The sequence below is a fragment of the Xiphophorus maculatus genome, chromosome 15 (genome assembly GCF_002775205.1).
Source record: "Xiphophorus maculatus strain JP 163 A chromosome 15, X_maculatus-5.0-male, whole genome shotgun sequence".
NCBI lineage: Eukaryota > Metazoa > Chordata > Actinopteri > Cyprinodontiformes > Poeciliidae > Xiphophorus > Xiphophorus maculatus.
This window is the reverse complement of record NC_036457.1, coordinates 11,904,368-11,918,249: the sequence shown is the minus strand read 5'-3', so window position 1 is coordinate 11,918,249 and position 13,882 is coordinate 11,904,368. Positions and strand designations below refer to the sequence as shown.

The 13,882-nt window shown below is 37.5% G+C and overlaps 1 non-coding gene across 1 annotated transcript; it reads left to right on the top strand.

Annotated features, from left to right (window-relative positions):
• Positions 1-76: 76 nt before the first annotated feature.
• trnae-cuc lies at positions 77-148 on the top strand. Its single transcript has one exon. It is a non-coding gene; the product is annotated as a tRNA-Glu (tRNA).
• Positions 149-13,882: the final 13,734 nt, after the last annotated feature.

Here is a 13,882-nt window from a genome sequence, read left to right as displayed (position 1 = left end):
AACAAACACAAATAACCACGAAACATTATCACTGTAGGAGAGCCAATAAGATGTTGTGCGGATATATTGAACACCTTCCCTGGTGGTCTAGTGGTTAGGATTCGGCGCTCTCACCGCCGCGGCCCGGGTTCGATTCCCGGTCAGGGAACTTGTTTTTTCAACTTTAAACAATTAATTATTTAGCAACAGCATAAAATGTTATTTTTTTTTAGTATATCAGCGAAGTGAGAATACCTAAATTACCACATAGGTATGGAAATAGATAATCATACACTTATTTTCCTACAATATCCATAACATAATGAGATAGCCCAACTGAACAAGGAAGTCAAAAACAGAAAACTTGTGGTGAAACGATAATAATAATTACAATTTCATGTACTTGGCCAACATCACCTAAAAAACCGAAAACATAAAAAATTACTCAAAGTAACTGGAACTGTTATTATTGTGGGAGAAAATCACCACATTTTAATATGTCACTGAGTAGTTGAATATAATTTATTTGTGGCAAAATAACAAAAAAAACCCCAACAAACAAACAAGAAACATTAAATAAATATATCAATTTATTCATAATTATCTACATTTACAAACAAATAAATATTGTGCTGATTATGTTAAAAGCATATAACTACTTCTTTTTTTATTATTATTGTAATAATCAGTTGATCATTGCACAAGTTTTATTGTATGATGTAAAAACATAAATAAAATAATGGAGTTATAATTATTTACCAGTTTCAAATACTTATTTAATACATTTTTGTGTTTAAGTCTTGAAAATATTTATTTACAATGTTACTGATAATCAGTTAAAATCATTATTTTATCTTGTCTTAAGATGTGTTGATTTGACCCATTGGATTTGATCAAAACAGCTGACAAAATAAACACCGGATCTGGAAATAGAATAAATTCTTAAATGACTTCACATTCACCAAGTTTGAATAGAAATGTATGGATTTGAATAGCAATTTATTTTTTCACTTTTATTTTTTTTATTGATGTAGTCATATTCGATGTGTTTGTTAAATAAATAGAATTTCTATATTTACTTAAATAAATGGTAACACACATATACATTTAAAAATAACTTTATAATAAATTAAATGGTGGCACTTTCTGATGACATTTAAAACAGGAGCGGAACAACCACAAGAGGGCGCCAAAAGATCTGTCGTCTTCAAATCCACTCTGCAGTTATGCAACTGATGAAAACAAAAACTCATTTTCACAACTCAGAATTTTTTATTTGTTAGGCTTGTTTTGTTTATCTTTCTTTTTTTTCCATTTGCATTCTTGCCCCAGTGTTGTATGATGTGAACATATCTGGCTATTATCACTGAGAAGCTTCTTGAGCAAATCTGAGAGCTACAATTAGAAGACTTGAATGTACAACCACCAGTCAGATGCTATGCTTTAAAGCATAATCTAGCCATTAATATATTTTCATTTTTTAAATTACATACAAATGTCCCACCTCTTCGTAACAGAAATACAATAAAATTATTTTTTCTTAATAAGAGAAGATAGTGATGCTGAGGGTCATCTGTACCTTTATGTATTACTGTTAAATATAATTGGGTGCCAAGACAGCAGTGACATTATCAAGCCCAAGTGAGCCTGTAGGAAAGACAAAGACCCCGGCATTCTAGCTGGATGGCCTACAAGTTAACCAGTTCCTTGCTGGGTGTGTATCTTGGCTGTTATTTTGACAGGCGCTATCACTGAGAGAGAGGAGATAAGTTGTCTTAGGGATCGCCATGGCGCCGGCGTGTCGCTCCTCTGGCCTGTTCAGACTTTCGTCGGCCTCCCCTCGGTCCCCCACCTCCTCTCCTTGCCCTACTCAGAGCAAAGGATTATGGGGAGGGAGGTGGCTCTGTTCAGAAGTAGGGTTTGTGTTGGCAGGGACGCTGTGGATCTGGGTGTCATTGTCCCAGATCCACAATACCACTGTGGGACTGGAAAATTGGATAGTTCAAACCGTAGCCTTCCACCCACTCTTTTTCAGTTAATGTTGTCATTTATCTGGTTCCAGAGAAGAAATTAAAAGACATTATGTTGAGTCCGAGATGTATTACATGGTCACATAATTCAAGCACTCAAAATGCCAAAAAGTGGAGTAAACTTTAAGCTCATATGAGTCATGGAGGTGCACATCAAAAAGACCATCATTATCTGTTCAGTATGTTTGTATTTAGTCCCCCTGACATGAAGGGATTTCACAATTCACATATATCAAAGTTGCGGCCCATAATCAGCTCTAATGCATCCATGGATGCACAGTAAAATTACATTTACCCACTTCCAGATTTCTTCTGTTTGTCTTTATAAATTTACAGTGTCCAGATCATCAGACGCTGATCAAAAAGCTGAGTTCAGATTCACCGGCCACACCCAGCATGGATCGACCAGACCTAGAATTGGGAAGTCACTTTAACCTGTTGTCAGAATCTGTCTGATAACATGAAATAGGCTAAGAGTTTTCTAAAAGCAAGACATCATGCCCTGATCGAAAGTAATTCAAGAACTGCTGAGGAACAAAATCATATGTTGTTGTCATCTGTTGTAGGAAGTGTTCTGAGCATTTCCAAGGCTTTTGCTCTCAGGCAAATCACAGTGACACCCATTATCCACAAATGGAGAAAACATGAAACAGTGCAGTCTATCAAATATACTCCAAGACGGCATTGCTGAGTCCAGGAGATCACAAAAAACGCCCTTAGCACTACAGGCCTTCTCCTCAACTAAGGTCATGATTCAACAATAATAGACTGAATATCATCCATAGCAGATTTTCAAGGCAAAAACCATTGCTAACCTATTGTGGAACCTTCTGGACGTGTGCTTCTTGTTACTTCAGGCATAAAACTAACACAACATTTAAAAAAAAGAAGACATCATATCTGGATTAAACCTGGTGGCTATAAGACAGGGCTGTTAAACTCCAGTCCTCAAGGGCCTCTGTCCTGCAGTTTTTAGATGTGCCACAGGTATAAAACGCTGGAATGAAATGGCTTAATTACCTCCTTCCTGTGTAGATAAGTTCTCCAGAGCCTTAATGACCTAATTATTCTATTCAGGTGTGGTGCAGCAGAGGCACATCTACAAGTTGTAGGGCAGTGGCCCTCCATGACTGGAGTTTGACACCTGTGCTAAAAGGTGACAATCTTGGGCTCCTTAACTGTTACAGTATTTGGACGACTTGCTGAAACCGATCTACTCTGTACTATGACAATGATCAAAAGCATCCCAGCAGGTTCACTTCTGAATAATTTAGAAATAATCTAAAACAAGCTAAAGGTTTAGCAGTAACCTGGTCAATTTCTGAACATAAATGTGATTATGTTCCTGTGGTAAAAGCTTTGAGTTTGCTTACTTCTCATGGTCAAAAAACATCCAATATGTCTTTCTTTGCTGAATTCAAACTATTCAGCAAAGAAAAGTGGGCCAAGATTCTTCCACAGTGATGCCGTCTGAGCGATTTAGATTTAGATAGCTCTTTTCTCCTTTAATAAATACATTTATTTGAAAACTGCCTCTTGTATCCACCCAGCTTTTCTTTGTCTTATCTTAAAACATGTTGGAGAGGAATTTTGATGGGGATGCTTTTTGTCTAATGTAAATACATACGTTTATGTAACCTTTTGAATGAAACAACCATGTTGTTTATTAATACAAAATAAAAAACATTGATATAAACAGTGAAATGTAAGTGCACGAGTCAACAGAATATACTCAAAAATTATGCTCAGATTAGCACAAACTTTACCACCTATGTTGCAGAAATCTAAGCAACTAATGTTTACAGTCTTCAAAGTCTATTTATTTAAATGCAAAAATCCGACACTGTGACTGATTTCTCCTTGCAATAGATATATTTTTCAAAGCGAGTTATAATCACTACTTACCTGATAAGACGATGCATCATCATCCCTGCTGCTGGCCTCTGGTGTCATGTCTCCTCCCTGGCTTTGCTCTTTTGATAGTAATGAAACAAAAATGTGATAAGAAATAGCAAACACAATTTTGGTGCAGAAATGAGGATGATTGGCTTTATTCCTAGCATTTTATTTTTCCAGAAAGAGATGTTACAGAGGTAACATCATTAGTATTCCTATTAGCAAGTTTAACATGATATATTGGTATGGATTAAGTAGTTTTAAATTATTATTTGCATCCCACAATATTAGTCAAATTAGCCTACCTGGTTTGTTTGAAAAAAAAAAAGTGCAAATTGGTTGCTGCCATAATTCTAGCACACACCAGCATGCCGCAGTGATACTCAACAACATGTCTCCCCTCGTTGACCCACAGGTTTAAAACCGACAGTGTGTGAATGCTTATGCTGAGTTTAAAGGAAAAATACACTACAGCATATTAACTACAGATTAAACAGTTGTAACTATTGTAATGATTGAAAAAAGTGTAGGGGACACAGAACAGGATGTAGTGGAGGCAAATACCTTCACACCAAAAACTTACAAAGTTTCTCCTCAGTGCTAATGCTAGAGTCAGACCTTTCAAGTTGATCTACTTAACCTTGTTAATTATCATCTTAACCAAGGTTGATAGGAAAGAAAAAATTACATTTGTGGTTTTATTTTAACATGGACAAACCTGATCAACATGATCGTTTTGATTAGATAGAATTGAACTAACTTAGTAGGTACTGGTAAAATGCATCTTTCTGTAAGAGTCTTTTATCCATACTTAATACTCAAAAATACTGATTAAAATCTACCCAAGTGAAATGTACGCAAATACGCGTGTTGCACCAGCTTTACAGATTTAATTTCAACACGTTCTTTGATCAGTGTATGCCATTTTCAGCAATTTCTCAATAAAATTGTCCACATTTTATTGTCAACATGTCAACATGGGACCTTTTGTCTGGTCCCATGTTTGGACATTCTCCCAAGAGCATAGACTAAAAGCTTTGTTTTGGTAAGTCAGTGCAACTAAAGATGATATCTTGTCTCTATCTGTTTAAACTGACACAGAAGTCTGACCCAGCTTGGTCCTTGGATTGATTTAAAATCATTTTGCTCAGACGTCAAAAGCTCCAGCTTAGACTACAGCCACTGATAACGTCAAGTACACAGTGGCAACAAGAAGGAGAAAGACCTAAACACTGAAAAAGGAGATGTCACACAAATGATAATTGATAGAGACTATGGGGTCATAATTCATTCATAATAAGCCAAAACATGTTAAATACGTGCTGCTGTATTATGGGGGGAAAAAAATCTTGTGTTTTGTCTCAGAGTTTACAGTCAGATGATTGATGGTGATAGAGGGGTTGGGTCATAAACCAATTAGGGCAAGAAATCTTTAAAACAGAGTTAATCACAAAGATAAACAACAGAGAACTGAGCGTCCTACTTACAACACAGCTTCAACATAAATAAGCACAGCACTGAAGAATCTGAGATAGCAGAAGTTCAAAACGAGATGTCCATATTTGTGTTATTGAGATTTTATTATAATCACAATTTTCTTAATGCTAAGCTATTTATGTTTGCATTGCCATGGTTTATTCAAAATTACGGCCTACTTTCTGATAGTTAGCGACTTTATCTGTCCTGCCATTGTTTATAAGATTAGAAGAGAATAATAGCAACAATAGCAACTTGGTTTAGACTTTGAAAATATTATTTAGCCCTAAGGTTAGCAGATAATGTAAACCCAAAGAAAAACAATTAAAATAAGATCTTAAAACAAGAAAACACAATACAGTAAATTTCCACATTTCTTATGGGCCCTGGTAAAGATATCTGAAAAGTCATGCAGAAGAATAAATTGAGGTTTTTCAGTTGCATAATTCCACATGGAAAAATCCAACCCTTCTGAAGTGCGTTTATTAAATGGAAAAAATGTCTTTGGATGTGTGCGTGTGGGGGTGTGCGCCAGTGTGTGTGTGTTTAATAAAATAAAACCTTATGTGAAGAATTTGTGATGTCTATGAGAACCTTGGTAAAATGCATGCTTTCATAAACCCTCCCAAATAATTCTACATTTTGAACAAAAAATTGGTGGCTTCTGCAAGTGAACTGAAAATGAGCCATTACGAGATCGTTCAACGTCCAAAACAAAAGGTCAAACGAACACAGAAAAAGCATACCAGACACAAAATTAACCTTTTTCATGGCATTCTGACTCCCCAGACCTAAATCCTTTCGAAGACCTTCAGGATAACCTGAAGAGAGGAGTACATAAGGCAGGCCCACTAAATGACACAAAGACACTGAACAAAAAAGGAATGGACAAAAAGACTTTTCGGAATTTGCTCCAACTTTATGAAATGTTATAGCCGATGACTAAGAGCTACCCTAAAGGCAAGAGAGAGGTGTACAAAACCTTACAGGAGGACTACTGATGCTTGGGCAATGTAAAAATACATCTGTGATTGTTTCCCTAGTGAATAAATACACTAAAATTAAAAGTTGACTTTTTACTGTGTGATTATGCTACTGCAAGAAAAGGTCAGCATATGTATCATTTATTCTGTATTTGTTATGCTTATAAGTGTTAATCTAATTCAATTTAATAATAAAAATCAGAATGAAATTATTCAGTTATGTTTAGGAATTGGACTTTCACACTATAAAAACTGACTTTATAACGTATTAATTATTAGTTACTGATGATAATTTGGCATTCACCTTAAAGTAAAACATGCAACAATGTTTTGGACTCAGAACATTCAACACTTTAAAGTCAGGTACAACAGACCTTTGACTTTAAACTTCAAGTATGCTAATTTCCCTTCCAAAAAAATATTTTAATTCATAAGTATAATCAAAGGAGGAAAAAAAGTGGAAGAATGCTCCTGAAGCTTGAAAATATGGAGGGGATTAACATGAATCTATGAAACTAAAGAAAAAGAAGGAAAATATTACTGAAACTAGCATATGAGGCGAAAAGGAAAATGAGAAAAATAACATCAGTCTGAGCAAGAGCAGGGATGGACAGGAAGCGCTTTGTGAGTTGATACTATTGTCAACACCATCTAATTCCTCACAATCCAACATGGTCACATCACAAATCCTTAATTACACTGACATTAATTGCAGGTAAATGAAGAAAAAAAACAACTTAACTCCATTATGTCCAATTAGTCCTTCCCCCTTTGTAATGAATAGTAAAACAAGTCAGAGGCCTGTAGAGTTAGAAATAAAATACATTTCTTAAATTTTGTAACAATGTTTTAAGGTTTAACAATCTAGATGTAAAAGAGAAAGTCAACTCTACCTTGGTGGTCTGGGATAGTCCAAATTATCTTAAGGACCACCTTCTTTGTTACAATGAGTTAAATGACCTCCTGAACACACATACTCCTTGATTACAGACAGAACAACGACATGGCATCAGACATCCCCATGCTGTATACCATCCAGTGCCACTACACCTACTGTCAATCTGACATGTCAGCTGAGGTACTGCAGCCATGACTTTTGACCCAGAAATTATAAAGAGCAGGAAAGAGGTTATCAATACTGGAGTTTTAGTTCAAATGGACATACAGGGGCCCCCACCCAGAACACGGATTAGACTGTGTCTGCAAAATCGTACCTTTTCAAGCTCACATAGAGGCTATCATCAGAGTTTCTTGATCATGTGACTGCTGCAGGGAAGCAAACAGTGCAGGGTTGTTTACCTTTCTTATCAGTGGTGTTGTAACAAGTAAAGGAACATGCAGGCTGACCTCAACACTTCACACACATGCGAGATGGACGGATGGAAAATATGTCTAAAAACATATTGAATCCATATACTTTTCAAAATCCCCTTTAGGTTTTGATAATCTTCCTTCAGACACAGTCTATAAAGAAACCACGAGCGCAGAAGATGAAGAGTAACGTTACTAATAAATCTCCATCAGGGCTACTTAACTCTCCTCTGATCTCACCTGCCATAAAAAGAGGCTTGTCATGTACAGTAATGATTACTTTTTAAAATCCTCCCTGTGTTTGAAAAATACATAAACTCTGAACCTTAATAAACATTTGCCAGTAAATAACAGCTATAAACTCCAAATGTATCATTTCAGTGTCTGTCCATTTACGACTGAGCAGTGAATCAACTTTTCATCCACTGAAACAGCAATATTCCTTTAAGATGTTGGAGATATAAGGTAATAGAAGTGCTCCTGACTTTCTGCATGTCTGTGCCTTTTGAAGTGTGTTTTCAAGTGTCCCGGTGTGCATGTGTGTATGAGTGCATGCTGCCTCCCACTCTAAACTCTCAGACTCTGGTTAGTCCAGACCAGCGCCACATCAGTCCATCATCGCAGATATGGCTCGTGGTCAGATAGCAGGTCTGGCGGCGCACAAGACATTTTGTCCACTCTGTCATGTTTACTTATAATGATAAGCTTTGATGGATTCTCCACAAGCTATAGACCCCACAGCACACACACACACACACACACACACACACACACACACACACACACACACACACACACACACACGCACACACACACACACACACACACACACACACACAGCGGGTTTCACACATACATACACGCACACAAGAGAAAACGAGCTAAAGGTGGATTCGACAAGATGCTCTTAAGTCATTGGTCTAATTTCTAAATTTCAGCAAGAAAAGCAACTTCAGTGTAATCAATCTTAACATGTGTCATTCACATTTGAAAAACTGAACCACAGCGCTGCTTATTTAATGATGAAAAGTCTTTTGAACAAATGATTTAGTCAAAGAAGATATTTTTTATTACAAAGGCCAACAAGCTGTCAGGTGGAGGGAGTAGGTGTATCTAAAAACTTGCGATTTTAGATAGAAGGGTCCACGAAAATACTCTCATAAAAAGAAATACACAGTAGGTGGAAAAAATTTTGAAAAAGGCATTCAAAGCATAGAATACAAGGTTTTCTCATCTTGTTTAAACTTTTCTTTGACCTGTTTGATCTGTTGCTCAGTCTGCGTAGCTTTTCCGCAAGGTTACCTTATTTAAGTTTGGCGGGTAGCCAGCCCACAAACCAGTTCACATACAGCAGCTGCTCTGGACCAATTAAAACGTCTAATGAGCCCATCTCCTATAATGTCAGCCAGAGGGCAGAGATGAGGAGACTTGAGTCACTCAGCACGGAAAAAAAAGACTTGGAATATACAAACTTTTTTCTCAGTATACACAACGCAGCAGAATTTCCCCCGGTAATTAAATTTGTAACATTTCTTGCTAATGCTCTGCTTTCTTCTGCTATCTCAACAATTTTCATTTAGGCTGAACGAGTTGAGGGACAGCATAATGGAACAGGCATCATGTCTGAGCGCTGAGGAGATTTGTCGGTCACGGAAAGCAGGGTGCATGTTTCAACTTGGACACCTCTCATGCGAACACCTACATTTTCATCCATGCATTTATTCATTGAACTTATTTAACTAAATTTGTTAAATCTGGTTAAATAAGATTTAACAATGCACAACTTTGCATGTTAGGTCAATTGGTCTTTAAATTGGATTCCCTGATTAGTGGCCCATAACTTTAAGTTAATCACAAAAAAATCACATTATCAATTTTTTTGTACAGCATGTTCTAATATTAAAAGGCAAATGTTGCTTGAGAAGCAGAAAATACCAATATTTGACAAGGTACTGGCATTTGCAATGCAGCTAATGAGGGAGCGAAGTACATTTTCCTTGGCGTCGATTGACTGTACCCCCAAAGAGCCGTGGGTTTGAGACTCAACATCTTTCAGACAAATTATTGTTCCATCTCAGAGCAGCGATAGACAGGAAATCGCAGTAAAATACCAACAAACCTCGTCGCCTGCCCAGAGTGGGCCCTTGTATCTTCTCACATCTGTGTCACACACCTGCATGGCGCAGGTCAAGAATAGATCTGTAAGTTGCACATCACACTCTCTGAACCTGCCTGAGCATGAAGAAACAAACATTTAGTTCCTCTAAAGCCTGAATTGAGTCATCTTATGAAAATGCATCTTTGTATTGAGGCAAAACCCTAAAATTTAAATATTTTAGTACACCTGTTCCCATAATTTCTAACTGATGAATAAGTGTTCAGCAGCCAGGGTGCAGCATAAGTCAAAACATTTTTGCTCAGTCACTCACCTTTAACCACATTGTGATATTTGTTTAATAGCCACACATACGGTTCTTTGTATTTGTATCAATACCATTTGAACTTGACAGCTAATGTATTTAACAGAGGTTATATGGGATTGATAAACATAAAAATAATGCAAAATTGAGAATTGTTATGGAAAAAAACCTTTAAGATGCTGAAAAATATTTAAGACTTGGGTGGAGGTTTGCTTTCCTGCGGGATGACCAAATACTGGCAGAGGTAGAAAAAAGAGCTACAAAGAAATGATTTTAATCAAAGCATATTCATTTGTTAGAACAAAGTCAAAGAACAGACCTGAATCCAATTGAGATTATGTAACAAAACCTGAAAATTGCTGTTCAGATGCTTTCCATTAAATTGGACCGAGCTCTGGCTGTTTTGCAGATCAGAATGAGCAAAAATAACAGACGAATGTCAAACTTTTCAGTTTTGTAATTGCAAACAAATTAAAGCAAAAGCTAAAACCTTAAGTTGCACCTGTACTTTGTATTGGTCTGTCATATCCCATCCAAACAAACTACAATACACTGAAAGTATAACAGGATATCTGGTGTAAGGAGTGTGTCTCAGAGAAATGAGAGCAAGACTGGAAGTAATAACGAGCTCAGAAACAACGGCTTCCTTCTTTCACAGATTCTTATTTAAGATCTCACCCCTCCTTGTTCTCTGTCAAGGCCGCTTGTTTCTTCCTCCTACTAGCTCGACGGGGAAGAGGTCAATGCAAGACACAAACATGCACACGCACAAACCCAAGACTGACCAACTACAACAGTTACAAATCTCCTTCGCTTATCGAGGACAACACACTGATAAGCGTGTCTCCACTCCCCATCCGACAAATCCATCACCGAAAACATCTGTGACACACTTAGGAAGAGTGGAAATATATGCTTGAGCAAAGGACAGATTGATGGTTCACCTTGCTCCCCTGGAGTGTAAATGAGCCAAACCAGAATTAGACAGAGGAACAAAGGCGCATTAAGCGTTTTCGTTGGGATTATTGATGTCGAAGTACGAAAATTAACAAGGTTTAGATGACATGAGATATCTGTGTGTGTGCGTGTGTGTGTTTGGGGTGTGCATGAGTGTGTTTTGGGAGTACAGCACCTGCACTTAATGATGGGAAACTTCATCTGTTGCAGCCATCCATGTTGCATTCACTCCCCACACTTCACAACTTGCACCTGTTGACCTGCACCAACAAACTCACATGTTCTTTCACTTTGCTTGTCTCAAGCTTTCTGCCATGACAATACGAAGTCAACTATTTGGGGTTAATAGCACCCTTAAAACAGTCTGAGGAAATGTATTTCTTGTTTTTATTCCATGTGGTGCAAATATGTTGGGTTTTTCTGGACCAACACAAACACTTTTGTTAGGTTTCTTGTAGTAAAAATTATCAAAAAAAAGCCTAAATGTAAACAAATAAAACAAGCAAAAAAAAATATTTCACATATCATTTTATTGTATTTTACTTGACCTTTATTTAATATTCCATAGGCAGGATCACGTAAAGCCACACTTGACAAAGTTACAAATCATCAGTGGCACTGTGGGTACTACTAACCATCCCATTAAAATAAATATAATTGAAGTATTTTAGAATTCACACTTAATGTTTACTGTTAATCAGTATCAGTAAACTTTGAATGAGTAATAAATGACCCTCTGTTTCCCAGGTGAGTGAATGTAGATTCAAAAACCCACTCTTCCAAGTTGAAAAGAGAGGAAAACATCCCATTCGAGTAAAGCATATGAGTGTTGATCTTAATAAGTCCTAAAATGACAACACAGAAAATTGGTATAGTGACCCATCTAGCATCACAAAGCAATAACTGAAAAATTCTAAAACAACTGGAACTGTGACATGTAAATCTGGACAAGGACCCAGATTTAGCTTGTTGATATAGGAAAGAAGCTAACAAAAATATTCTCAACCTGTTGTTTGGAGGCAGTTTGCTAAACTCTTCTTTGACTTTAACAGGAACTGTGTGCTTTGGACAGATAAGACTAAGACTGAGGTGGGTCTGACCTTAAGTAAAGAGTGGACTTGTGAAAAATCATGACCACTGCTAAGTATGATAGAGGATTTGTGATGCTTTGGGCCTGATTCTTTTCCAACGGGTCTGGGAAACTTGTTAGCGTGAAAGTCATCAAGAGTCGTCATCTTTCAGTGGGAATTTGATCCAACAGCCTCGGAGCAAATCAGCACCGATATGGTTCACCAGACACAAAATCAACTTTTTCCCATTTGACCTAGAGAGTTTGGACTCCAAACTCTCTAGATCTCTCTAGAGAGATTGAAAAGAAGACTAAATGTTGTTCTACATGTACAAAAAAGAGCTTGTATTAAGAGTACCAATATTTGTTCCAGCGTTCATTTTGTAAAAAAAAATAAACAAACAAAAAAAGAAACAATTAAAAACAACTTATGCCTCTGCAATAAAGGATGACATAATTATAAGGGCTTTTTAGCATCTTCACAATGGATGCCAATAAGTATGACAAATGATGCATAAGTGATAAAAAAAACTGTTTCATCTTAAATGAATGAAGTATTGATTCTTGGTATTATCAAAATGACACAAAGTTTCACAGTTATTTTTTTCAGATTCATTAAATTCTCAAACTTGTAGCTATTATTGAAAGTAAATTATTGTGACAAAAATAGTAGAAGATAAGAAATTCAGTTGGTTACTTTAAGGAAAATGCTGATGAAAACATTTGTTGTATTTAATACTAAACTCTGAGTTTTGATGAATGTTTCTGTTTTGTGTTAGTTTTGCAGCGTTTTCTGAAATGTAAAACATGAACTGCGCTGCTAGAGGTGCAAACAATTGATATTTTAGTTTTCTATTTTAGTGCGACAGTAAAAAAACAACAAAGAAACCATAAATTGACATGGAGTGTGTGCTGTCATGGATTCGCTGTTATTGCTTGCCTCCGTCTGTTCTGGTGGTGGACGTGCAGGGCCACTGGGTTGAACTGGGCTGGGCCGGTGGTTCCCACAGCCTTTGCGGAGGCAGCCTCTGCCACGCTATCAGCCTCTGTCTCCGGCCCCCCCTGACGTCAGCCCTGGCCTGATAACGGGGGTCCACCGCAAGCAGTGGAGGGCTGGTTGGATGGGGGTGAAGGGGGGACATGGAGATGGAGGGATGAGGTGGAAGGAGAGCGGCCGTGCTGGAAGGGAGGGAGAGGGGTTACACTAACAGAGCCAGCAGTGGATAAGACCCTCAGACAGATAAGACAGAGGAGAGTGTGGAGCCTCTTTTGTTTTCCACTGCTCCTCCTGTCTGGTGGCATCCTTCTTCTCGGTGTTGCTCTGTTTCTTGATTCACCTTCAACTTCTTTTTTTTTTTTCTTACTCAATTTATTAAACTCCTCTCACACATCATCCCTCCTCTCTCTGTCCAAACAAAAATATTCCTGCTGTTATCAGACTTGGTGCAGTTGGGTGCAGTTGAGGCACCTTTTCTCCTCCTGCTTCCTCAAAGTGTTTTTGTTTTTTCCTGCTTTTTGACTGACAGAACGAGACAGGTTTTTGGCCATCGCCACATTTCAGAGCATCTCCTTGAAGTCCCCCAGAAGCTTCTTTGACCACCTTTGCATGAACTCTGCCTGAACTCCTCATCACCTCCAGAACCCATTGTTTTGATGACATCACTTCACCTTTACCTAACCTGGATCTTGCCCCTAATTTGCCCCTCGTGTACAAACAAGCAGCCTTACCTTTGCCTGCCACATCACACTGCAGCTAAGTCC